The sequence below is a fragment of the Meriones unguiculatus genome, chromosome 7 (genome assembly GCF_030254825.1).
Source record: "Meriones unguiculatus strain TT.TT164.6M chromosome 7, Bangor_MerUng_6.1, whole genome shotgun sequence".
Classification (NCBI taxonomy): Eukaryota; Metazoa; Chordata; class Mammalia; order Rodentia; family Muridae; genus Meriones; species Meriones unguiculatus.
Window position 1 is genome coordinate 25339211 of NC_083355.1, and position 24665 is coordinate 25363875.

Sequence of the window (24665 nt, forward strand, 5' to 3'; positions counted from 1 at the left end):
CTCTTGGTTGACATATGATCAAAAGACAAAAGCCGAATGCAGAGTAATTTAAACATACACACAAAAACTGACATTTATCAACTGCTTCTTGACAGTAAAGTGCAAAGTTCATTCCCAGCTCTGGATTCCGAATATGAAGAGCAAAATTTCCAATTATAAGTGAAATCTTCCCATTAAAATAGATGATTTTTGATGGCACCATGAAGCCAGATTTAGCACAGTAGGCAGAAGATCCTCAGCCCTGAACAGGTGTTCTACCTTGGGGTGACAAGGAGGCCAGCCTCAGTCTTTAAGCACTTCAGTCCCTACAGGCACTATAGAGTAGATCACACACTTGGCTGTTGAAATTTGCTGCATTTGGAATATGCCAGGAAGATAAAGGATCAATTGGTGAAATTAGGATTATTTTGTCACTAGTTTTAACTTCTTCGGAATGATTCTCAAACTTTTCACAGGAAGATGGAAAAATATAATTCCTCACTGGCCTTACTTCAAAGAACAAAAATGACAGGCCGCCTGGAGAGATGGCTGAGCAGTAAGAGCACTTGTTGCTCTTATAGAGGACTCAGGTTCTATGCCCAGCACCCACATGGTGACTCACAACCATCCTTAATTCTAGTCCCAGGGGTTCCACCACCCTTTTCTGACCTCTGTGGGCACAAGGCATACATGTAACGTGCACACATGCAGGTAAAATATTCATACATGTAAAAATAAGTATTTTTTTCAGAAACAAAACCTACAATGAGACATATGCGAGCTCCTTTGCTCTTTATTCTACGGCCAAGGTAACGCTAACGCTTAAGAGAAACAAAACCCAAACGCAAACTGCTTTCACTTTTGCCTAACACGGATTGTAACGTGAGGTCCCAGGGCCAGCTTCAAGAGGACTGTCCAGTTGCATGCAAAATCATGTATGTATTTCACCGCCAAGAGGGACCTAAAGACTTCGCACACGGCCCGAGGGAAGAGTTCAGAATCACAAAAACTTAGCGGTGGATCTTTTTACACTAAAGACAGAATCTACGTGGGTGCATGTGCACAGCGATGATATAAGCAGGGAAGCCGTTCACCCGACGTGCCCAGCACTGACCAGCCCCACTGGAGAACACCAACAGCCTTCAGCCCACGTTCTAGCATACGTTCAAGCGGCCGCAGCGAACACACATGCTGTCAACAAAGCATGTGCCCTTTCCTCGCCTTTCTCGGAACAATACGGAGCCAGCCGACCATCCTCCGGGAAAAAGTCATAGACCTTCATCCTAAAACACTCCTTATGTAGGCTACGCCTTAAGGTAAACGTCACAACAACAATAAAACCGATGACATTTCTGTGGGCAGTTAAGTACCTAATTCACGGGGGGGGGGGGGGGGGGGGTGCGCCGGAGAAGCAACATCATGAAGATGCTTAGACATGGCTAAGATCCAGAGACAAGCAAAGACCGGCTGTCAGAAGTACATCCCGTGGCTTGGTTGTGGAAAACGTCCTCCTCCAAAGACACATTCCTTTGATTGGCACAAGCTATTTCTGACAATGGATCCGCAGTGACAGGGGCCGTTCTGCAATCAGGAAGTGCTCGAGTGTGCATGTGTGTGTGCGCTCGAGTGTGTTCGTGATGTTGTTGTTGGGGGAGGGACCGGCTAGCTGTAATCAAAGACCCGGCCCGCTTCAAAGAGGAGCCTATGGGATCTCAAATCCCGAAGACCGACTTCGAGGCGAGGCAGAAACCTCTATCCTTGTTACCCGGAGGCATCCCGCGACAATGAACACGTTTCGTGGAGATGTTAGCAGGGGTGTCACTCTCTCTGGTGTCTCCGACCTGAGACTCTTCAGGAGAGCCTGATTGGAGGGGAGGACGGAGTGGGGGGTGGAGAAAGGTCTGCATCGCCCACTGGGCTGAGTGTGGTGCTGCCGGTGGCGAGTGTACATCACATGCGTGTTATCTCCGGGTGCCACAATACTCCCGAGGGCTGGAGGTTTGGGCGCAACCGCAGGGCGGGGGAGGTAGTGGGTGCGAGCCACCAGCTGCAGGGCAGGAGCAGTGTTCCCCTCCGCCTGCCAACCCGTGCACCCCGGCCACCCCGGTCAGGCCTCGAGGCGAGCCCCACACGCCGCGGAAACTGCAGCCGAGCTGGGGTCCCGGGGGGAGGGGGCGGGGGTGAGGAGCCGGCAACCCCGGCCAAGCCGAGAGCCGCAGTCGCGCAGCGGCCGGGGCCTGCCCGCCGGAGAGGGGGCTGCTCCGGCCTAGCGCCCGCAGCTGCCTCGGCGCAGGCTCCGCCGGCCCCGCCAGCCCGGCCGGGCGCGGAGGAAGCGCGGCTGCCAGGGCGCCGCCGCGGCGGGTGGGCGAGGGCGCGGGGAAGGGGGGCCCCTACTCACCCGGGCCGCCGCCGCCGCCGCCTCGGCGGCCCATCCCTGCGGCGGGGGCCTGTCGCCGCGCCGCGCCGCGTCGCTCCAGTCCCCACCGCCCGCCGGGCCGGCCCCTCCCCCTGCCCAACGTCTGCGCTCTGGGCCGCTCCTCAGACCCGGCCTCGGCCGCCGCCGCCGCAGCGCTACGTGGCCGCCGCTCCGACGTCTCGCGACTCCCTCCCGAGCGCGCGAGGCCGAGCGGGGCCGCGGGGCGGGCGGCGGGGGGAGGGGGGTGCGCCGGAGGGATGTGAACGCGAGGGGGGCAGGGAGGCCGGCGGGAGCGCGCGCGCGCGCCCGCGCCCCTGCGCTCGCGGCTCCCCCCCCGCCCCCCGCCCCGCGCGCCCGGGATCCCGGACGCCTCCCCGCCTGCCCCCCTCCCTCATCCCCGGCTGCGGGGTCGGCGCGCATGCGCGGCCCTCGGCTCGGCCCGGGCGCACCTTTTCTCCCTCCTGCCACAATGTGAGCGCTCAGCCGCGCAGATAACCGCCGGCTGCCTGCTCCACCCCCGGCCCTCGCCCACTCCGCCCACTCCCGAGCGCCCAGGTAAAGGCGTGGGCTGCGCATGCGCGCCTCTTGGGAGGGTGGTTGGGGGGGGTGTGGTTGCCAAAAGGAAGCCTGAAGGCAGAAAGCGGGGGATCTGTGCTCAGAGATCCCACGAAATAGGGGGAAAAGATAAAAGTGAAAGACAGGAGAAAGTGGAAGAGTGGGTCAGAGCGAGATTTGGAAGTAAATGTCTTTGACGTACGGAATACGATTGAAAAAAAAAAAAAAACCAACAACAAGCATACCCTAAGTGCTGGCCGCCTTGTTAGTACAGAGCAGTGAGTGACAGAAATAAAAGTAGCGACACGCTCATAAGCAGCATTCATTCTCTAGATAAAAGGGATAGCTGAGAACAACTGGGGAAATTTAGAGACCGCCGGGATGGTGAGCAGAACAGATGGATGGTCGAGCTTGTCCTGTGGCCAGGAATAGGGAAGTGTGTGTGCGTGTGTGTGTGTGTGTGTGTGTGTGTGTGTGTGTGTGTGCTGGAGCCTCAGAACTGTTGCAAGAAGGGAAGGCTCTACTGCAAGAAGTATGACCACATTATGACTAATTAGCTATTAATCATTAATATAATTAATGTTACTATTAGCTAACAAGGTAGCATTTATCCAAGCTCAGAGCCAAGAGAGAGTGTCTGCAATTGAAAGTGCTCTGGCGTACAGGGAGAGAAAATGACTCGGCAAGCCGAAGGCTCCATGGGAAAAGGCCCAAGGTGTCTAACGTCAGGATAACCCTTTCCCACCAGAAACCAAACTTCCTGAAGTTCTCCACGCCTTAGTTGGAACTCCTTCCGTTGCTTTTGCTATTTATTTAGTTTGTGTGTATAAGTGTTTTGCCTGCTCGCAAGCACGTACGAGCTATGGGTGGTTTGCAGGCCACTGTGTGGGTGCAAAGCTTTGAACCAGGGTCCTCAGCAAGAGTAACAAGTGAACTTCTGAGCCAGCTCTCCGGACCCCTTCCTCTATCCTTAAGAGCATACGATATTAATGTTCTTCCATTAAAGCTGACCCCCACAGCATGGGAATAATTTCCACAGAGATCCAGCTAAAATTTTCTCCCAGAACAGCCGGCCATAAACCCCACTCACCCAAATCCTCCGGGGAATAAAATGACCTGAGTCTGGGACAAAGCTAAGAAAGAAATTAAAACTTGCAAATAAAGGGTCCAAGAGCTGACTCTTTCTTTGGCCCCTTCCAAAAACAGATGTTCAGATTTTATTATACTTGGATTCTAGACTCCAGGGATCAGGGGTTTTGGAACTTAGGGCCATGTTCTTCAATAGAGAGTGTTCTCCATGGATAAACACTTAAGTCTGTATCAGGTTGCAACAGGTGGGGAGAAGATCTTCAAGCAGAACAGGAGAAAGGAAGCATAGGTAATAAAAATGAAATTCAGTGTGAGAATAAATGAGGGTTCTGGTGAACTCCTAAGGTCTTCTTGGACACCCGAACCCTTCCTCCACCCTCTGCTGGTCAGCCTGTCCTGTTTGAATGGGAGTATGCAGAGCAATAGCCAAAAAAAGAGGTGACCTTTCAAGTGTCCAACTCTCCATCCACAGACTGTCTGGATTCCCCCTCGTAAGCACAGTATTGTATTAACTCAGCCTTCCATTTCAACAGTGCTTCGTGGTTTGTCTGTTTGTCTTAATTATTACATTTTTGTTATTTATGTTTCTGTACGTGTGCGGTCGACCACTCCATGTGTGCAGAGGTCAAAGGACAACTCGTGGGAGTCGGTGCTCCCTTTCTACCATGTGGTCCTATGCATTTGAAATCAGGTCTTCAGGCTTGGTGACAAGCAGTTTTACCCATGAGACATCTCCTGCCCCTCACTCGCTGGTCCTCGAAGGGAGTTTCTGTCCGTTATCTCATCAGATGTTCCAGCTGCCAGGGCAGACAGAACAGGTATTTTTCCCAGTGAAGGAAATTTAAGCCAAGGAATGTTTTGACGGCTTAGCCAAAGTCATGCAAGCCAGTAGACAACAGAGACAAACCAAGACCCAAGATCCCTAGTTCCCACTGTGCTAGTCTCTCAGAGGGTTTAATAAGACCACTGGGGGAGGGGGAAATGTCACATAGCCTTTTTAAAAAAAAAAATCATTTATTTTTATGTGCGTTGGTGTTTTGCCTGCATGTCTGTGTAAGGGTGCTGTGTCCCCTGGAACTGGAGTCACAGATAGTTGTGAACCATGTGGGTGCTGGGAATTGATCCCAGGTCCTCAGGAAGAGCAGCCAGTGCTCTTAACTGCTGTGCCATCTCTCCAGCCCCTCCTTGCATATTCTTAATAAGTGACAACTGGTACCTTTGGCACATGATAGAAAGGAATCCTGATATTCAGCTCTGTCTCTGTATCTTCTGTATTTTTCCCCCTTCTTTCTTTCTCTTGACCCCTGGGACTTGCCTCTCTCAAGAAACCTTTAGTACCTAGTGTTTTGCAAGTGTTTGGGTTTCAGGCCTGGTTAACAAGATCCAGCTAGGAGCACAGTTCCTCTGCTCTCATTTTACTCTTTCCCCTTCCCTGTGCTGTCTTCTAGTGCTACTGAAGCTTGACAGTCACTGCAGGAGACCTTCAGTGTACATCCATTCTGGTTCCTTGGTCTTGGATAGCTCTTCACAATTTTCTGCAATTAAGACTGTGTCTATGCCAAGGGAACCCACCCAAATTTCTTACGTAACTCACACTTGCCTCAGAAACTCTAGGTTGCTGACAGTGACCTGAGCTCCCGATCCTCTTGCTTCTACCTCCCAAGTACTATAGTTACAGGCATTCATCACCATGTCTGACTCAAAGCAGCCCCCCCCCATTTTTTTAGTGGAAACAAGGACTCACTATGTAGTCCTGGCTGGCCTGAGACTGACTGTGTAGACCAGGCTGGTCTCAAACTCACAGAGATCCAACTGCCTCTGCCTCTGGAATGATATGATTAAACATGCACCACCACGCCTGGCCCCACATTAATATTCAACAGCCAATAAAAAAATAAGGTCCTGATTTTCAAGAGTCACATGGGCAGAGCTAGAACCTGGGTCTCCAGGTCCAAGTCCAGGATATCTCTAAGCCTATCCTGCAACTCTTTGCTGGATACCACACAAAGCAAACTCAATAGATCTGGTCTCTGCCCTCTGAAAGTCTGGACTCCAGTGGACAGCCAGGATGCCAACAAACATAAAAGAACAAAGCGATTTATAGTCAACACATGCCAATAAGTGAGTGAGTTCAATAGATAAGGAAAGCTGGGTTTATCTGGTCTACTAATGTTCTTTTCATTCCAGTCAGGCAAAAAGAACAATATTAGTAAGACTAAAGTTTAGGTCTAATCTCAATCTGCCTACTTAACTTTTCACAGATGAAAAAATATTTGTAGGGGGTAGAGAGATGGCTCAGTAGTTAGGAGTACTGGCTGCTCTTTCAGAGAATTTGGGCTCGATTCCCAGGACCCATGTGGCAGCTCATAATTATCTAATTCCAGTTCTGACCTCCACAGGCACCAGGCATGCACATGACATATAGACATACATGCAGGCAAAATACCCATACATTGAAAATAAAAATAAATAGGGCCAGGCATGGTGGCCAGGCAGGAAGGCATAGGCAGGCAGATCTCTATGAGCTTGAGGTCTGAGGCCAGCCAGGTCTATAGGATGAGACCTCTTTTCTTCAAAACCAATAGGAAAAATAAAACAATGACAAATAAATAAAAAGGAAAGAAATGGGAAGGAAAGATGATGGATGTCTGCTTTCCTCTCTCTTCCCAGTCAGTAACATCTTCAACATTATTCTCCATGCAAGGTCTATAGTGATGGCAAAATGATAGATCAAGTCAATATCCGTTTTAGTGTTGGGGCACACGGTAAAGATTCAGTTCCTATAATGGAGAGGTGGACTTCCAAATCTGAGATAGTTTGGTCTCATCCTACAGAAATGAGGCCACCTGCAAAGGCATGAAGGAAGCCCAGCCTTAGGAAACTGGGCCCAAGTTCCTCTTTAGGGTCTGTCTATGGCAGAGGGTTCCAGAGCCTTAGCCTGCAGTTGTATGTGAGTCTTCCCAAGAGGCTCCTGCACCCTTTTAAGTGGTAGGCTTAATTGTTTCTTGTTTTGGGGGGTGTTTCTTGTTTTTATTTTTTGGTAATTGATGTGACATGTGCCTCAGAGGCATGCACTGAGGTCCAATTGAGGTTTTTTTTTGTTTTGTTTTGTTTTATTGGAATTAATTAATTAAAGAGGGCAGCTGAGAGGGGCCAGAGTCAGTGCCAAACTCTGTAACCCTAAACCAGCCAACCCACCCAACCGGCTGTACCACCTGAGAAACATCCGGAAGTTCTCAAGAAAAGACCTGGGGAGCAGGGGAGGAATTAGGGGCTGCTAGGGAATTCTGGGCACCTCAGATTTCACACACACCGGGGACTGACTCTTGAGGACTCTTAAGGACTCTTAGAGGTAACATGGTAGCTGCAAAAGGAAAAAAAAAAGGTCAAAGGAGATCTGTGAGATTACCAAGCCCGGGAACAAGGGGCCTGGAAGGGCAATGATTGGCAGGAGTAAGAATAATGGAGCCACCAGAGCGTCTGCTTAAGGAGAGGACCGGTGAGCGGAGTCGGAGGAGGCGGAGCCTGGTCCTGGAGTTGTGGGGGCGGGCACCACGTTGCCTGAGGGCTCAGCCTTCAGAGGTATTAATTAAACCCAGACCTGAGGTTGTTAACAAAGCTGTGGCAGCTTTTCATAGGAGTTGGGTTAATAACAATAACAATAACAATTAAGGATGAGGAGACCTTATCTGGAGCAAGTTTTTCTTAGAGGTTGTACCAATAAGTCTTTAATTCTCCTGGCCCCTCCGGGCCACATTTCCTAGAAAGTAAACAAAAGTTTGAGAGGGTTACCCATTGCCCTGGTGCACCTGAGATGCATTTGTCAGCCCTCAAGGCCTACTTGCCTTTGGTTTGGTGGCTTTGTTCATTACTCCATTACTTGGAAATAAAAGCCCAGGATTTCTTTTCAGATTTCATGCTGGGGGTTTGGGGGGTGGGGAGGGTGGGAAGGGATGGCTCAGTCGGGAAGAGCACCCACAGCTGCTCAGGGAACCAGGATTTGGTTCCCACCACCCACATGGCAGCTCACAACCGCTTGCCAATTCCAGTTCCAGGGTTTCTGACGCCCTCTTCTGGCCTCCACAGGTACCAGTCACTCATGTGGCACACACTTAAGTATATGCACATACACATGAAATAAAAATGAACCTTAAAAAAAAAAAAATCCATGAGCTATTCAAGTATTCTGCACTGTTTAGTCTCTGAAAGGAGACTTAAAGAGTGTGGAAATGTAGGCATCTACACCACAGGATGCCCGGACAAGTCTGATGTGGAAACTAAAATCTGTCTTGAGAACACCGGGCAGGACAATGAGACAAGGCTGTGACATATTTGGAGCGGAACGGCTGGCACAGGGCTCAGCTTTGGCCTGCAGTCACGACAATCTGGGCCAGACATGGTGCTACACTCCTTTAATCCTAGCACTTGGGAGACAGAGGCATGGGAGTCCCTACAAGTTGCATTCAAGACTAACCTGCTTTCCATAGTGAGTTCCGGGCCAGGCAGGGCTACACAGAAAAACTGTCTGAAAAAAGCAAAGTGGCGACCTCAATACACTTCAACAGTATGAGTAACCTGAGCTCTCTTTAGAGCCCAGAGAACAAGGCTGATGTGTCCATTAGCGACGGGGGCTCGTCTGTGTGTGTCGTGAAACATAGAGCTGGGCAGCAGAAGTGTCTCTATTGTGAGACGGCAGGGGCCAGTGTCCAGTCTTCTGACCACCATCCCTCCAGAAACATCTCTTTCTCTCCTCTGTGTTAACCACAAAGAACTACCTATAAAAAGGACGCTAGAACTTTCTGGACTTGAATACTGATTTACCTTGTAAATCACATCACAGAACACAGTAGAGTATTACTTGCGATGCCAGGGAATGGAATGTTCTCATTAATGATAAAGCACTCTTCAACAGTTAGTAATATTTCGAATATACTTACATTAAAATTATTCGTTGTTTATCTGAAATCCAAATTTCACCGGCTGACTTCTGGTTTATTCGGCAACCCTTTTGATAGGCAACCTGCTAGACCTTAAAGAAGAAATCAACAAGGAAAAGAGAGCAGGGGGGGGCTTGGGGCCTTGGTAGAAAGGGGGGACAGAAAGGATGGTCAAACCTGTGTAAGAGCATCTAGGAAGCCAGAGCAAGTGACTGCCAAATCTGTTAGGGGTATATCATCCCACTGGGCATCTGTCTGAAACATTACCAAGTCTTCAAATGGCCAAATGTCAAGTTAAACAGTGTTGCAGAAACCTGCATTACATTAAATAATTACATTACATTAAATAAATGAACAAATAGGGGGCTGGAGAGATGGCTCAGAGGATAAGAACCTTGCCTGTTCTTCCAAAGGTCCTGAGTTCAATTCCCAGCAACCACATGGTGGCTCAGAACCATCTGTCCTGAGACCTGGTGCACAGGCACACATGCAGGCAGAACACTGTATACATAATAAATAAATCTTTAAAAAAATAAATAAATGAACAGATAAATAAATAATGTTAAATAATTAAATAAGTGTCATGGCTGGTAGTCCCAGCACTTGGAAAGCTGAGGTAGGAGAATCACCATGAGCCTGAGGCCAGCCTGGGCTCCATAGTAGCTCTAAGCAAGCCTTGATTACAAAGTAAAACCTTATCTCAAAAATATAGAATAAATAAATAAATATCAAACCAGGAATGGTGGTGAATAAGTTTAATTCCAGCACTCAGGAGGCAGAGGCCAGCCTGTTCTACAGAGTGAGTTCCAGAACAGCTAGGGGTTCACAGAGAAACCCTGTCTCAAAACAAAACAAAACAAAACACCAAAAAACAAAAAACAAAACACAAACCAACAGATCCTCTACTCTTTGACACCCAGAACAAATCTCACCAGAAAAGGAGGATAGATGTAGGTAGCTTCCAGCCTTTCGTTTGGTTATGCCAACAGAGGCAGCAGGCCAGTGTCATCCAGAGGCTTGTAGCATGACACGTTCTTCATGTCATAGGATCCCTGGAGCTTGGGTGGCTCCTTCCTTCCCGTGCTGATGAGCCGTCCAGTGGGCTAGGTTCTGTTTCTAAGCACTGAGCACCAAGATACTTGCAGTTTACCGAATGGTTCCTCCTGTCCTAACTCTTATCACTGTTACCCCGTATAATCTGAGCCACTAGGGAAGGAGGAAGGTATCCCTGTTTTACGGACAAGAAAGCCAAGGCACAGAGACCGTGAGTCGGAAATGACATAAGAGCACATTGGTCTTAATGGCAGAGGCAAGAGCGAACTGGAGTAGTTAGGGCCCACGCCTGCTTTTTTCTTTCCCTAAGATTTCTTTTTTCTTTTTTTAATGTGGATATGTGAGTACCTACCATGTGTTTTTTGTACCACATGCGTACCTGGAGCCCGGAAGAGGATGTCAGATCCCCTGGAGCTGCCGTTAAAGTTAAAGCTGGTTGGGATCTGGGTGCTCAGAACTGAATCTTCAGACTGCTGAGCCGTCCCTCCAGTCCCCACACCAGCTCCTTTAACTGCAGCGCTACACCACCTGGCACCCCAAGCTCCACTCAGATTTCTTCACCGGCCCCTGTCGCGCATGAGTAGAATAGTAGCCTCCCTCCGCCCCCTAATTCCCACATCTGCTTTTCTGAACCTGTGAACACGTCACCGCACACTGCAGAAGAAACTTTGCAAGGTGACTGAGTTAAGGGGTGTGGAGTTCACGCTGATTCTAATGAGCCCAGGGCTGTCACAGGAGAGCCCCTGGAAGACGGAGGCAGAGGAGTGCTGGAGTCTGAGCTACGGTTAGGGAAGCAGGACCGAAATCGTGTGAGGCTGGCTGCGAAGATGGAGGAGGAGGTGAGCCGAGGATTGGGGGCTACCCTGAGGAGCAGAAGCAGGCCGGCAAGGAACCATTTCTCCTGGTGGCTATCAAAGGGGGCACGATGCTGCCCACTGCAGCCCAGTGAGACTTCTGGCCTCCAGAATGGAAGGCGACATGTTTGTGCGGCTTTTTGCTACCCAGTTTGCGGCGATTTGCTGGAGCATCCGCAGGAGATACATCCAGATCTCCACAGCTTACGTGGAAATGTTTCCCAAGACATTCCAGGACTTGCCCGAATGTGAGGTCCACTTCACTGCTCCGACTCCCCCGTGCTGAAAATCTCCAGCATCTGTGACAGGCTGTGCTCTTTGGTCTAAGTTTTTTCCCCATACCAGGTCTTCCACCTGGAACACCCAGTCCTTACTTGATATGAGACGAGACAGTGTTTCAGCTTAAAGAAATAAAGGTGCTGAGCTGAGATGTAGCTCAACTGGTAGAGCGTTCTAGCATACACCAAGCCATTGGTTTGATCCCCAGCAGAGTAAACTGAGTGTGGGGTGCACATCTGTCATCCCAGCACTTAGGAAATGGATGCAGGAGGATCAGGACTCTTGAGACCCCATCTCAAAAGTGGGAGAAGGAGAAGGGGGGAAGGACGATGATGAGGTGGTAGAGGAGATGATGATGATGATGATGATGACATCATTATCACTATCCAATAGCCCCCACCATGTACACAACTTCCTCTTCAAGTCTCAATCCCTTAGCCTGAGACATGGTTCTGGAGAGAAACTTCACTGCAGAGAGCCATGTCTGCCTTGGTCCTTTTCAAACCTCCAGCATTTACACTGCTCTTAAGTCTCAGGCGAGGTCTTCCATGTTGGCAGGTGACAATCCTACAGAAGGCTTCCCCACATTCTTTGGATTCCTGGTTTCTTCCTCAGCGTGCAGTGCTGTTTGGAATCACCGGAAGGCTGATTTCCCCACAGGTAACTGATCTCCATCCAGGTAACTGGACCCCGTGGTATTGTGAAAGATGGCCTCCCACCTGCAGGCTGCCCCCAGGGCTCTCCATGGTGCATCCAAAGGCAGGGATTCTGTCTATCAGGGATCTAACTGATGTTGTATAAGATGTTTCTCTACCCAAGCATGCTATGGGCCTTGACTACTCTAATGGCGGCCTTTCAGGACACATTCTCCCATGATTAATGAGAAGAATAAGAATAAGGACAGAAGCTCCATCAAGTCCTACAACAACTCCTGCTCTCTCCACACTTACAACTTGCCTGGGGAACCAAGACTCAGGCGCGTTATTTAGCTAGACAACATCAGACATGTATAGTCAAAAATATCGAGTAGCACACTTTATCCGATAGAACTAGAATTCAGAGAGAGGAGAGTTCAAGCAAGGCTTGACAGGATGGGGAAGGTGGTTTTAAGTACATGGAGTTGAGCCGAGGCACACTAGAATGAAAGCTAGATGGTTAAAGGGTGTGCTTGGCTGTGAACTACAGAGAGGTGTCCCGAGGTAGGGACACACTGGTTCCACAGGGCAGCAAAAAGGAGAGGGGCTAGGGGTGGGGAGGGAGGACAGGGAGAAGAGGGGAGGAAAGAGAAAAGAGGAATGGGAGAAAAGAAGGGGGAAGAGAAAGGAAGGGAAAGAAAAGGAAGGGAAGGGGAGGGAGGGGAGGAGAGGGTAGGGAAGGGGAGGAGGGGGAAGGAGGGAGGAAGAGGCAGTGAAAGAGGGGAGGGAATTTGGATTTGGGAAACTCCACACATAGGGTAGCATTTTGACCATGTTATTTCCCAAACCTGTCTCACTCTACAGCCCCAAACACTTTTCACTGCTGCCAGTCACACCTAAATACGACTGCTTTCCTGCTGGGTTCAATGGGCACAGCAGCACCTCTCTCAGCGTCTGCGGGAGCTATGCCAGTTTCATGACCAAGAATTCTACCTCTGGGCCAAGGTGCCTTGGAGACAGAGCCACCAAGTTGCAGGAAGGACCCTAGGAAAGCCCCAGGAGATCAGCCAAGCATGTTCTGGCTTCCATCTGCTTCCCAGTTATCAGGTCCTTTCACGATTATCCATAAGGAATGCTGATATTTAAGGAAATGAGGGCTATCAGATCCAAAGGCTTCCTGCTTATGTTGGTTTATAGAAGTTGTGCGTTCAGAGCAGAGAACAGTTCATAACTTGCCGTGTGCTCTGGGGCAGATAAGCAAGAAGGAGGACCTTGTAGCATCTTGCCTTGGTGAGACGGTTGAAAAAGACTTTTCTTCTGATTAGAGTGTGAAACGCCCACCCCGAGTCAAACAACCATGTGAGGTGTTAGAGCCTTCCTTCATGGACAAGTCTCTATCTCTCTTCCTCTCCCTCCCTCTCCCTCTCCCCCTCTCTTTCTCACAGAAGAATTACCTACCTCTATAGCTAGAGATAGAGCCAAGGACAGTGGATTTCTTTCCCCACAAGATGGCTACCCTATGGGTCAGGGGATGGGAGCTGTCCTTTCCTGAGTGAAATGGTAGGGGCCTTTTGCAGCCTTTCATAACTTCCGTTGTTTAAAGGGTGGATGGGTGAGGTAGGCAAGCTGTGCACACACACGTGTATGGAGGCCAGAGGTCAACACTGAGTTTCTTCCTCAGACTCTTGCCATCTTAGTTTTGAGACTGGGTCTCTCATGGCATCTGGGGCTCACTGACTTGGCAAGACTGGCTGACCTGCAAACCCCTGACAGCCTCTGGGCTGTTCCTCCCCCGACACTGAGGTTACAACGTGGGCCTCCGTGCTGAGGTTTTTTTTGTTTTTGTTTTTTGTTTTTTTCTGTTTTTTGTTTGTTTTCATGACTGCTGGAAATTGAATTCAGGTCCTCATGCTTGTTTAACAAGCATTTTACTAACCAAGTCCAGCCTCCAAAGGGATTGTTTTGTTTTGTTTTGTTTCAAAAACAGATATTTTAGACTCTAACTTCTGTCTCTGTTTCCTGTGTCACTTCCAGAGGATGCTGACTCCAGGAATGGAGAAACTTTTTCCACTGCAGGAGAACAATGTGGCGCCTCCTGGATCGTGCCGTGTGAGCGTCTCACTAGAAGCTTCTGCAATCCTCCCAGCAAGGCACTCTCTGAGATGTGAAGAAGCGGGAAGGAAGTCTCTATGGTACCATGGTGGGCAGCACGGAAGAGCTTGGGGGCAGCCGTGAGCGCTGCTCTGTCTCACTGCATCTGTCTCCGTTAGCGTCTGTCCTCCCCGCTCAAGCCAGTCCCTCCACTCCATGGCAGGTGGGCCTATCTTCCCTGCGACACACATAGAGCGACTTAGTGGCTGTCACGGTGCCTGGTCCATAGCCTCTGTTCTGTAGATGTTTGCCGAGTGAGTTGGCTGTAAACATGGGAAGGTTTCCCTTGGAAAGGCTGATACTGCTGTTCAGATGTTGAGCATTACAGCACTGATATCTGTGTGCTACGGAGGGGAAGGAACGTGGTTGGGAATGGGAAGGGACTCTACTGGGCAGTAAGAATGAAAGCTTGTAGCAGGGTCCTGAAAACCCCCAGAAGCTCAGAGGGTATCTAGTTGGCTTTGAGAAACTGCTGTGGGCTCTCTGGATCACTCCTAGGAGAGAGCAAGTGAGCGGAAGTCTTCACAGTGAGTCCAAAGATGGCCCGACACAGTGGGATGCTCAAGAGGGCTTGTGCTGAGGGCTGGATCTTTTGACTGGGTGGGTATCAAGATACCAGCAAGCCTTCTCGTGAAGCTTGCTTCCTGTGTGTGTGAAACTCCAGGGAACAGGCAGACTGATGGCATAGGTAGAGGCGGCAACCCCCCACCACCAGGGAGGAAGACGATGTCTCTGGACTCAACTCAGAGGTTCTCCGAAGAGAAAGACTTGTTTTTCTCCAGAGAGCAGAGAAGATATCTCACGTACCTCACTACACGGTAACCAGGTAACCTGCCATGCTCGTAGTAGCTGCTTAATAAGCTCAAGTGACTGTGTGGCTGTTGGCTGGCTCTGGGAGATGTGGACCCCAGGAGCGCTAGTGGAGGCTGCTGGGGTACTTCCTGTCCTCCAGCTCCCATAGCCTCTTCTGCGTTGACCCGCTTTTTCCTTTAAGCCAGAAGATGCTTCCAGGGGCTGCTGCTCTCTAAGTGATGTGCACGGGTGGAGAAAGGAGATGGGGCCTCAGCCCGACGACTGTTAGAGCACTCCCTTCCTCCTCCGGTGGGTGCCTAGAGGGCCAGAACTCATGTGTCCGGATTGCAGGATTCCACTCAACTCCTTAGCTAGCCATCAGTCTGCCCTTCTCATTCCCTTCCAGCCCTTTTCTCTTTCATCTCAGCTCAGCGAGCAGAGACACGTCCCCGCTGGAAGCTGCTGTTAAGAAATGTGGCCACAACACATGTGGACACACACAACACACACACACACACACACACACCTTTCTCAGTCTATGAGCCTTTGTCTGGCCCTTTGCTCCTGGGCCTGACCCATCTTTATGAGATCAAGGCTCTTTCTATCCCAGGATGCCGAACCCTGGCCTCCAATGGGACAGAGCTGGTCATTTTGCACGTCTCCAGCCTTGCCCTCCCTTGGGGGCTTGTGGAAGATCCACCCATATGGCAGAACCTTCCAGAGAGACTCGAAACCAGGAGCCTGACCTCATGATGCCCGAAGCGCCTGGCACAGAAGGTACCAGCTCTGATGTCCTGGCCCGAGCCCAGTTCTCGCTTCTAGAATCCACACCTTCTCTGGCTCTCCTCCAGCCCTACCCCAGCTTAGAATAAGAACGGCCGCAGGAAGGACGTGGTAAGGGAAGGACGGGTCTCTGCTGAGGGACCTAGGCCAACTCATTCCTTGCTGGTGTGTCTCAGTTTCCCCTGGAGGAACTCTGACAGTGTGCCCATGGTTACAAAGGAGCTCGGAACGGCCAGAAAATCATGGTTTTACGTCCTGTTCTGTTGCTGCCAGGAGTCGCCTGCCCCACCCCTTGGCTAGCTGGTGACGCTTGCTCAGCCAGGCAGGGTCCTGCAGGATGAAAGTTCCAAGAAGCCCAAGCAGGAATAATAATGATAATCATCAACGGTGGTGGCGTCTTAGCTACCTGGGAATGCAAGGCCCCACGCCCTGCGCCTCACACCCCAGGACACCGCGAGGGCTCCTTTCCCTGCATTTTATTGCAGAGATCCCACACTCTGCCAGTCCCGGCCCAACCCACCTGAGTTCCCAAGAGCTTCAGTCCAGAGGCCGCTGGCCTCATTCACCACCCAGGCTCCATGGGAAGATTTAGCTCAACAAGGCCCAAGCCTACAGCAGTCAAGGCCGCCCAGCCCAGCTGCTTAAAAACTTGGGCTCCGGGGCTTCCCAGAGAAGCTATCTGCCTGCCTCTGGTGCAGGGCGCTTTCCCACGGACCTGTCCGTGTCTGCTCAGCCCAAAGGCTAAAAGCCTTGCAAGTGTCCACCTGAATCTCCATCCCCCAAGAACTCACCTCAGGGCCCCAGACAGGATTTGTTTTGACCTACAAACTTTCCAAGGCTTGTACTGCTCAAGAGTGATCAACGGGGGTCTAGGTGGGAGAGCGACTCTCACCCCCAATACGCATTTGCAACTCCTTCTCCCACATTTGCTGGCCTGAAGGAATGACTCAGTTTGACACATGCGCCCCACACATCTCCGTTTGTGGGGTTGGCTCCTTCTTTGCGAATGCCTGTGTCTCCATCTCCACTTGATCAGACTCTCTGACCCTTCAAAAGTAGGCCTTGACTCGTGACCTTGTCTGACTCGTGTCCCACTCTGGTTCTTCTTCATCTGAACCTCCCAAGTCGCTGTCATCCATTTGTGCCATGCTTACCTGTATATCCTAACTTACCCACAAGGTCACTTGTGCCCTGGCATCTCCTCCGTTTTCTTGGCACAAGGTTTCTCGCCCAAAGCATAAATCTCAATGAATATGTGTTGGATATAAATTGTGGAGAAGAATCCTTTTCACCCTGTTAAATTCCTCACACAGATGCACTTTTAAATAGAACACATGATTATTTTACTACAAAATGGTGTGGAGGGAAGGGAAGAGAACCTCACCCTGGGTTTCCTGGCAGGTGGGCTGCAGGAACCTCAGTGAAGACTTCATCCCCATGGCTTTGATCCCTAGACACATGTTTTTTATGACCAGTCACTGGCCCAGTTCACTATTGGCCTCTGTCTAGAAAGAGATAGGTTCTTCCAGAGAGAACGACACTTCCCCCCCCTTTCAGGCTTCCATTTTTTTTTTCTAAGCCCCAACTTCCGTCATGCCCACTAGGACTCGTGCCCCAGGGACCCCTAGATTTATACGGTGTCAAGAGAACAAGAGTTGGAGTGCTACAGACCCCTGGCCTGGCTGTTTCACTCGAACCCCTTCGAGACACATTTCACCAACCACAGCTGCGTGTGTTGTTAATAATAGTAACAATAGCTCAGCAACGTCCCGTATTTACCTAATGCTTTTCTCCAGGGAGCTCAACTAATCTTTCTCTCATCTCCAGAAGGAAGGGAAGGACTGAGGCGATGAAGGACAAGTGAGCCATTGCAGCCGCGCTCCCGAATACAAGCACCCTTTGTTCTGTGGGATAAATACAATCCTCAGTATTTCAGCCGCGCAGCGCCGAGGAAGTAGAAAGGCAGCTTATTCTCCGAGATCCAAGACCCACGACTTAAAAACTTTTTGCCGAAATCAAAGCCTTTGTGAAGCATTACATCTTGTTGTTTCGAGGCAGGATCTCAGTGTGTATCCCTGACTGTCCCGGAACGAACTGACTGCTCTTGAACTCACAGAGATCCACCTGTGCTGGAACGAGAGGCGTGCGCCACGGTGTTTGGCTAAGGTATCAGTCACATCTTATCAGCAATAACATTTTAACATGGACGCCAGTATGTGCTTGATTATTTCAGGTGTGTGTGTGTATGTCCGTGTGTGTGTGTATGAGCGTGCAAGTTGTCTGTGTGCTTGTTCGTAGAGGCCAAAGGAGGACATCAGGAGTCCTTTATCACTTTCCATGCTATTCCCTCAAGACAAGGCTCTCTCACTGAACAGGGAGAGCCAGGTTGGTAGTTAGCAAGCCCCAGCCATCCACTTGTCTCCATACCCCTATCCCAGCACTGAGGCTACAGGTCCACGGGCCCAGCCACACCCAGCCTTTCCCATAGTTGCTTCGATCCGAACTAAGGTCCTCGTGCTTTCAAAGCAAACACACTCAGCCCAGGCCTCGTGCGGTCTGTACTGGACTTACACTTGCTATGCAGCCGAGGCTGGCCCAGAACTCCTGATCCTCCTGCCTCCACCTCCCAAGACACGCATCGCACCAGGCTCAGTTACCTCTGACGCACAGCCCGCTACCATTAATATCTGAAGCCATTGTATATATTTGAGGTGACTCTCTTTTTTTTTTTTTTTTTAACAATGGCACAACTTTCCACTTCAAATTGTTGCCTTAATAATCGCAAAAATCACTTTGGCCATGTTCCTGTTAGACCTCATTAAATGGTCCCTGTTTTAACATCGTAATGGGACTATCAACAGAGACATGTGAAGAGGAGGGCCAACTTTGCTCTTTCCTTCTTTCTTCTTATTTCCCCCTTTCACTTTAAAAATATCTATTCTGGACTGTATGTGGTGTGTGTGTGTGTGTGTGTGTGTGTGTCCGCAGGTGCCAGCGCACGCCTGGAGGTCAGAGGAAGATGCTGGCTGTCTTCTTCTATTACTGCCCACTTTATTCTTTTGAGGCAGGGCCCCACCCTGAACCTGGAACCATGTTATAACCGGCAAGCTCCAACGGCTCTCCTGTGTCTGTCCCTCAGAGCACCAAGATAACAGGGGCCCACAGCCACATCTACAGCTTTTACATAGGTCATGGGTTCAAAGCTCGGGCCTCCACGTAGGGCCTTTTACCTATGAAGCCATCTCCCCAACTCCTCCACTCCTCCTCCTCTTTTTTTCTCCTTGCGTGTATCTCTTGATTTGTATATCTGTGTACACACGCTTGCGGAGGGACTATAGGAAAGCCAAAGTTCGACACTGGATGTCTTCCTTAGTTACTTTCCAGCCACCATTTTTTTTTTTTTTTGAGACAGGGTCTCTCTCACTAAACCTGGAGCTTGCTGATTCCACTAGACTAGCTGGTCAGAAAGTGCAGGGCTTCTCCAATGTCTGCTTCCTTAGCGCTGGGATGATGGTCACTGCTGCCACACCTGGCCTTACCTTTTGTTTTGTTTTCCAGACAGGCTTTCTCTGTGTAGCCTTGGCTGTCCTGGACTTGCTTTATAGAACAGGCTGGCCTCAACCTCACAGAGATCTGCCTGCCTCTGCCTCCCGGATGGTGGGATCAAAGCTGTGTGCCACCATGTCTGGCAATTATTTGATTTTTTTTTTTTTGACAGTCTTGCTATGTTGCCCAGGCTGGCCCAGAACTCATGACCCTCCTGCCCCAGTCTCCTGAATGCTGAGATTGCAGGTGTGACCCCTTGCCCTCAACTAGGAGCTAACTCTCAGCAGGCAACTTTGCACCTGTCCCTGCCGACTCTCCCACTCGCTCCCGCCACTCCAGAGACATCCCCGAGTGTACATGTTCCCTCCGACTTAACTGTCATTCTCTCGGCTTCCTTCTTGCCAGGACCAGCTGGCCTGGCCCCCTCCGAACACAAAGGGTTTATCTCTGCCTCCTGGATATTGGTACAAAAATACTCTCTCGTACGACCCTGAAATGTGATTACTTAGTTTTGCGTATCCTCCATCGGGCATTAGTCTCTGAACACGTGGGTCTGGGCTGTATTTCCTGAAGATCATCTTCTTTGCTGTTCCCTCCTGGCCGGGTGTGTAGCAGGCTGTCTGCGAGAGGCCTCCCATTGGCACTAGAGATGCATGGGAACGGTGATGTCTCACCCCCCCTCCCCCCGGCACTGCCTCCCATCACACCTTCCACAGCCAGCTTTAAGAAGCAGCTTGTAGGGACCAGTAACTTGGACATTCTTCCCTGCAATGCTACCGCGCCACCGCCTACAGCCGTCTACTTTCCACAGATATGGAAACAGACGCTGGGGTCAAGTTCTAGTTCAAGGCCACGCTAGTGTGTGTGTGTGTGGGGGGGGGGGTCAGGCTTCCTACACCCAGAGCCCTGATGGAGACCTCCGCGGCACCGACTCCCTGCTGACTGCTTCCATTCAGCTCTCTGCCCTCCCTGTTCTTTCTCCCCGCAAAGAGCAGGTGAGGTTCCCAACCAGCCTAATACCCTCCCCACTCTCCACAGGGTGTGTGCTGTGGTGGCTCAGTGGCTCTTCCTTCCCAGGGACTACATCAAGCGTGACAAGCTCTCCTCTGAGGCTCCACGGTCCATTGACCTGAAGGTCTCTTGCTTGTCCATCTCAAACCTGGGTCAAGACTTTTCATGGGGATCCAAATCCTAGTCTCGGTGGACCCAGATGATTCCTCTGCGAGGCCCACTACGGATACCTGGGGAGCGTGCCTCAGAACCTCCACCTGGTCCACTCTCAGCCATTAATAACAGCTTTTTTAAATTTTTTTTTTTTCCTCTAGACTGCCTCCCCACACTTCCTTCCTGTCCTTATTTCTCTTTACAACAAGGCTGGGTATTTTTAACCTGAGGTTTCCATTTATCTCATCTTGTCTATCTGATCGGGACAGGGCTGGGGGAGGGTACAGGAGCTGGTATGCCCATAAGGCTAGGAGTGTCTGGCCAGTCGTCAGTGCTGAGCCCAGCTTCTGCTCTGCTCTCTGGACAGAGCTCTCCCTTCCTGGCTTTGGAAATGGATGCTGTACATGGCCCTGGGCCAAAGCTTTGGGAACCACACAGGCCACCAGAGAAGCTCACACCGGTGATGTTGGCAAGGCTGTGTGTGTAGCTAGGAAGAGACCAAGGAACACACCTTGCACCCTATGGTCATGCGTCCTTGGAACAGCCACCAAGATGGGTCTCTGTCCACTTTATGGGCATGGTACCCCTCGGGAACCTTCAGAGCAGCTGCCTCAAGGATTCCCTCTCTTCTCCCTTCCTCCCTTTGTTCTCTAGTGCTTGGAGAATTGGACCCAGGGCCTTGAGCTTGTCAGGGCTCTGCACTGAGCTACACCCCCAGATCTTGCTGCAGTTTTCTGTGACCTAGCTCAGAGAGCACCATGCTCCCTCCCTCCCATCTGCTTCCATCTTGTCCTCTCTCAGCCCTATCCTGGCACACCTGTCATTTTCATTTTCTTCTCTATCCTCACCCTTCCACACCTGTGTCACTTCTCTGCACCCAGATGCTTAATAAAAACAAAAACAAAAACAAAAACTTTTATTACTTTTATTCAACGTCTAAAAACTGCAAAGAAAAGATGACTGAGTTATCTTTTAGGTTAGAGTTCTGTAGTATGTGTGTGTCTTTTCTTCTCTTTCTCCATCCAGTTTTCTTAAAAAACAAAACAATAACAACAGGTTGATAGCAGAGAGGTTTCTTCTTCTTCCTCTTCTTCCTTTTTAGTGGCTGACAGTGACTCAACCTGGGCTGCCAGACCCACATCTAATGTTCTCCAAAGTAACTGATAGTCACAAAGCTCGCCCGAGGCTGGAGGGTATCCTACTTTGTACTCTGAGTCACACTGTAAAGGATTAGACCACATGTTCAACATTCTAACATGTCTGACGGCAGCTTTTTAAATGATATTTAGTTTATGTGGATAGCTGTGTTGTCTGCTTCTATGTTTGTGTATCTCGGGCCTGAATGCCCACAGAGGGGCAGAAGAGAGTGTTCAGATTCCCCAGGGTTGGAGTTATGGAGGGTTGTTCGCCAACACGTGGGGGCTGAGAATAGAACCAGAGTCCTCCGGAAGAGCAGCAAGCGCTCTGAACGGATGAGCCGTCTCTCCAGCCCCTCCGGCAGTACTTCTTAAAATTTGAGTTCCTTTTGAACATTTGCCCTCTGTCTGCTGCCTCAGAGAGTTTTCAGTTAGGCAGCCCAGCTCCCATGGGAGCTGGTGGCATGCAGGACTTGTCGACTGCACCAAATATCTGTAGTTCTCATCTGCAGCCTCCACCCTGGCCGCACCTCTGTTTCTGGCTCTTGTAACTGTCCCCACCACACCCTCTGGTTCAGCTGCCCCGTGGCCCCATGTGGCAATGCTTCCTGGCCCCATCGGGAGCCAGCTCTGTGTGGTACCCCTCTTCCTATTGGTTGTTTTAGTCTGCAAACATTAATTGATCACACATTAACTGAGCATCCCAGTGAACAGAGAAAGATGTTCTGCCTCTAGGGACAGCACATTCTCACAACTGTTTCCTAAAGAGCTGCTTTAGAGGTGTTCCATGTCACAGTGCTGGGGCCTAAGGGGACCCAGGCAGGGTTGGGTTTATCAGAAAAGCCTTTCCATGGGGGAGACTGGAGCTGTACTCTCATTGTCAGGATGTCTGGCCAACCTGGGCAAACAGGTAGAAAGCCCATCCTGGCCAAGGGACCAAAATTCCTTGTCATCTCTACCAGGAAGTTGTCTTCTGAATCCTGGCCTGTTCCTTCCCCTCTGGGCTAACTGGCTGATAAAGACTAGGGGCCAGCCTCACCAAAGAGGAAGTGGACTGGCTTCCTGTTTGTTTGTGACTCTCAGAGCTGCATGGCACAGCTACGTACAGCAATCAGACAGGGCAATCTGGCCTGAGCCTGTCCTGAGGCCCTCATTCGCTGAACAGCACAGCCTCCACAGCTGGGTGTCTCAGCACTCCATCCCAGATGGGTGCTCAGGAGGACGGCAGCTGGAGCAGCTAAGCCTGCAGATCAAGGGGAGAGGCAGCAGCAAGTTCCCCCAGGGAGCCAAAACCTTCTCAATGCTAAGTCACTGGGAAGCTGAGGGCCCAGGGCATTGCTGTCCTCCTCACCCCAAAGGTCATTTCCCAGAAGAGACCTTGGGTACAATCCTGTTATATGTGATAAAAACAAGTGCAGGGACCTCTTGGGTCCTTTTAAGAAGCACACAGCAGGCGTAAGATTTATCAGCAATGGGAAAAAGCCACCTAGAAGCAACAAAGGCAAAAGCAAAGACAAAAAATACCCTTCATGAATCCACATGACCTGAGTTCGATTCCCCAGATCCTCCAGTGGAAGAGAGAATAGTCCACCCTGTTTTCTTTCTTACATCTCTCTTTGTCGCTGACAATCAGGAGTATTAAGCTAAACTGCCAGGATTTTTCCTAAGGTCCTTTAAAGAATGGGGCTGTAGGCTTTCAGGATGGAGCAGAGTGGGGTCAGTGATTCACTGAGATTCTGGCAGGGAGGAAGTGTGGGGGGGATGTTTCGCTTTCAGATCTGACCGCCAGTAACAGTGGAGGGGATCCCACACTCTGCCCTGCGGATCCTTTATGGCAGAGGTCTGAACCCTCCAACCAGTTGGAACCCTGCCAACCACTCCCTTTGGGTTTCTTCCCCATTTCACCGCCTCAGAGTTTAACTTTTGGCCTGAGCCAGATAGTAAAGAACAGAAATCAGAAGGAAAAAAAATTTTTTAGTAAGTCCTTTAATAGAGATGACCCTATCACTCGTCATGTGGACTAAGCCTTTAATAAAGTTATTTGTTTTGTTTTTTGCTGTTGTTTGGTTCTGCATGCATATCTATGCAGCAGATGGGTGCTTGGTGCCTGGGTAGCCAGAAAAGGGAATCTGATTTCCCGGGACTGGAGTTATAGAGCCACCTTGTGGATGCTGGGAATCAAACCTGTATTTTTTGGTTTTGTTTGTGTGTTTGTTTGTTTGAGACAGGGTTTCTCTATGTAACCTCGGCTGTCCTGGACTCGCTTTGTGGATCAGGCAGGCCTTGAACTCAGACAGAGTTCTGCCTGCCTCTGTCTGTCTCCCTTAGTGCTGGGATTAGTTGTATTTCTTGGAGGAGCAGCCAGTGCTCCTAAATGCCAAGCTACCTCCTCAGCGCCTGGATGGAGCCTTTTAAAAAAGGACCTGTGGGGCTGGAGAGATGGCTCAGCAGTTAAGAGCACTGACTGCTCTTCCAGAAGACTCAGGTTCAATTCCCAGCACCCACATGGCAGCTTACAACTGTCTGTAACTCCAGCTCCAGGGGATCTGACAACCTCACGCAGACATATGTGCAGGCAAACAAACAAACAAACAAACAAAAACCAAAAACCCAAAAGGTCCTATTTGCAGCTTTATCTCCTGAAACATCCCCCTAGCCTATGACCCCACCTAGTGCTCCTAACACTTGCTAGATGAATGCATAAGCACGTATGTATAGCATTTGCTTTTTTAGGTCTGCTCATTCATAAAAATACCCACGAGATTGCCGGCGGAGCCTCTTTCAGCACCCGGCTTATCTCGTTTAATTGTGGGCCCTCCCCTCCTCTCACATGTTTTGGGAAATTGCAAGGACCACTTTGGGACTTCAGAAAGAAATCCACTGTCCCTACGGTGTCCTGCTGTAAATTCATCGGCAATGGGATAAGCTCCCTCAATGTGATCTCAGGTCACTAAAACCTGAGCATTCTAGCACCCCGAGGGCCTCGCTGGTCTAGGAACAGGTGAGACCAGGGCTGCCTAGAGATTATGTTCCCCCTGGTAAAACATGGGTAGCACTGGTTTGGCTTGTGGATAGAACAGTTAGTATATTTGCAGCCACAGATGACCAGGGAGTTCTCTATCAGAAGGATATGTACAGAGGGTCACCTTAACCTATTTGCTTATCTTTAGTGCTGGCCGGAACAGATGGACCTTTTCTTCTGAACATCCTGTTCCTGTCATCCAGCCTCGACTCCTCAATGGCAATCAGGCTGCTGCCACCTGCTGGAGAAGAGCAGCCATAGTCATGCCTGGCTC

General features: G+C 50.2%; 1 protein-coding gene and 1 long non-coding RNA gene across 7 annotated transcripts in view; one reads left to right on the top strand and one right to left on the bottom strand.

Moving 5' to 3' along the window:
- Positions 1-2488, bottom strand: part of Znf652 (zinc finger protein 652) — a 54379-nt gene extending 51891 nt beyond the window's left edge. The window contains exon 1 of the mRNA XM_021641641.2: positions 2378-2488. The gene's annotated coding sequence lies outside the window, so the exon portion shown is untranslated. The remainder of the gene's footprint in view (positions 1-2377) is intronic.
- Positions 2489-2771: 283 nt separating this feature from the next.
- Positions 2772-17735, top strand: LOC110551194 (uncharacterized). 6 transcript variants are annotated; one of them, XR_009592821.1, is made up of 6 exons: positions 2772-2950; positions 11721-11822; positions 12662-12904; positions 13832-14774; positions 14943-15517; positions 17351-17735. It is a non-coding gene; the product is annotated as an uncharacterized LOC110551194 (long non-coding RNA). The 6 variants fall into 6 exon arrangements; XR_009592825.1 differs by lacking the exon at positions 12662-12904 and having other exon boundaries at positions 13832-14475; positions 14613-14774; XR_009592822.1 differs by lacking the exon at positions 12662-12904 and having other exon boundaries at positions 13832-14111; positions 14613-14774.
- The last annotated feature ends 6930 nt before the right edge of the window (positions 17736-24665 follow it).